The sequence below is a fragment of the Amphimedon queenslandica genome, unplaced genomic scaffold (genome assembly GCF_000090795.2).
Source record: "Amphimedon queenslandica unplaced genomic scaffold, v1.1 AMPQUscaffold_13473, whole genome shotgun sequence".
NCBI classification, from domain to species: Eukaryota; Metazoa; Porifera; class Demospongiae; order Haplosclerida; family Niphatidae; genus Amphimedon; species Amphimedon queenslandica.
Genome location: NW_003546291.1, coordinates 233,745 through 235,626, shown reverse-complemented (window position 1 = coordinate 235,626; position 1,882 = coordinate 233,745). Strand labels below are relative to the sequence as shown.

Below are 1,882 nucleotides of genomic sequence, written 5' to 3'. Positions count from 1 at the left end.
CAGACATTACTGGTAGTAAATTGGAAACTCTATTGCCAACACTAACACACTGTAGACAACCATATAGGTAGGCCACAAGAATTGCCGGTTTAAACCACACAGGCTAGCAGCCCACAGCTTTGGATTATGAGTAATTTTACATGTCATATTCAGCTGCTGTGGGAATAGTAAGTCAGGGATGGGTCGGAAATCTTCACAATTTGATGAATAATAATTGTTCCTGAGTCAAACATTATGACTTCATTAACATTAACTGTGTAGTTGTATGTAGCACTTATTCTGCTGTCGTAGGTTCTTTTTTATACGTTCTTTTTCAGATTTTGTTATTCTAAGTTTTATTTCCAATTTACAAGCTCTCACTTGTCCATGTCCATTTCTTTCATCACATAAAAATAAAAATAGTGGAGCATTATTGATGACACTAGGATTCCATGATAAAGACAAGATTTCCTGCATTGATTCCTTTGCATTTGTGCCACTTTTATGGTATTTTTACTTCTTTTAGTAAGAAGTTGTGCACAAAGTTTTTATTTTTTTCTTCACTGCTTTGAAGTGCTGTTGCTTTCTTTCAGCATGGAGTGTTTCAGCAATGCTATCATACTTCTTATGAACTTTATTTAGCAAAGCTGTCTTGCGTTGCTCAGTTGTTGTTCAATAGAATCAAAATGAGATGTAATGGCTCTTTTCATTTCCATAGAATATGTTGTGATTTGTTTATCAGCTGTGGCAATTGTCTTGGCATAGGATGTGGATTTGCTTGGGTTTTTCATATTTTTTTCATATTTTGCTCGCAACTGGCTTTTCATTTTAACAGCATGTAATTGATGTTTGCAATATATATATCAGCAAGAGTACATGATAACCCATCATGTACTCTTCATCAGCACACTTGCCGTATTAAGCACAATCTGGACATGATATTTTTGGTTGTTAAATAACTTTAATTGCTTCTTCTGGGTTTGGTGGAAGCAAGCAGTGATGTTTAAAAATGGCCATTCTTCTATGTGCTTTCTCACAAAAATCACATAATATCAGTTCTCTGCACAAATAACAAAAGGTGACAACAAGTGCATCTGATAACAATAACAAATAACAAATACTCTTCTACTGCATAGACTAATTTTCTGAGAAAAAGTGCTCCTTTCGACAAAGTGGACACTGCATTCAGCTCTCTTCCACGTAGAAAAAAGCTTCCTAAGACAGTCTTTGCAAAAACTATGATTGCATAGGATCAGACGTGGATCAGAATATGATCACTGACAAATTGCACAAGTATCCTCACCTTGATTTGAAGCCATAATAATTTTATGTACTCAAATGGTAAATACTGCGCATGCAGCGCTCATGCAGAAGTTAAAAAGGGCATAGCCAAAGGCACGTACATGCATTCATAGATATTGTATTTGCATCATTTTCACTACTCTAATGTCTATGAATTGCATGCATAAAGATATCACAGTCTTCACAGATATCAGAGAGAATAATCAGATAGCACACATGCAGGATGAATTTATTTTGTTTAATGCACAAAAATTTTTTTGTTCACACCCATAATGGCCACGCCTTGTTATTCTGCCACGCCTAGTACAAAATGGCGAGCAAGGCAGACTCTAAGATGGATGAGGCTTTTGGTAATATAATGTCTGGATCGCTCAAGCTGAAGGGAATAGGCTCCTTGGGGAAAGTTAAAAAGTTATGTTATAACTTTTAAGAACATTTTATGTTCTAAGACTGTAGTGTAGGCCTTGTGTTGCTAATTTTGTAATAATTAACTCTTATCATGTTTGTATTATTGTTATTATACCATTATAGGAAGAAGAAGACAAACAAAGCTAAGGAAGTACAAGAGACTTTAGAGAAAGTCGAAAAGAAAGAGGAAGAG

The 1,882-nt window shown here is 35.2% G+C and overlaps 1 long non-coding RNA gene across 1 annotated transcript; it reads left to right on the top strand.

Annotated features, from left to right (window-relative positions):
* Window positions 1-1,575: 1,575 nt before the first annotated feature.
* On the top strand, window positions 1,576-1,866 carry LOC105312102 (uncharacterized). The gene is made up of 2 exons (XR_002184426.1): window positions 1,576-1,692; window positions 1,813-1,866. It is a non-coding gene; the product is annotated as an uncharacterized LOC105312102 (long non-coding RNA).
* Window positions 1,867-1,882: the final 16 nt, after the last annotated feature.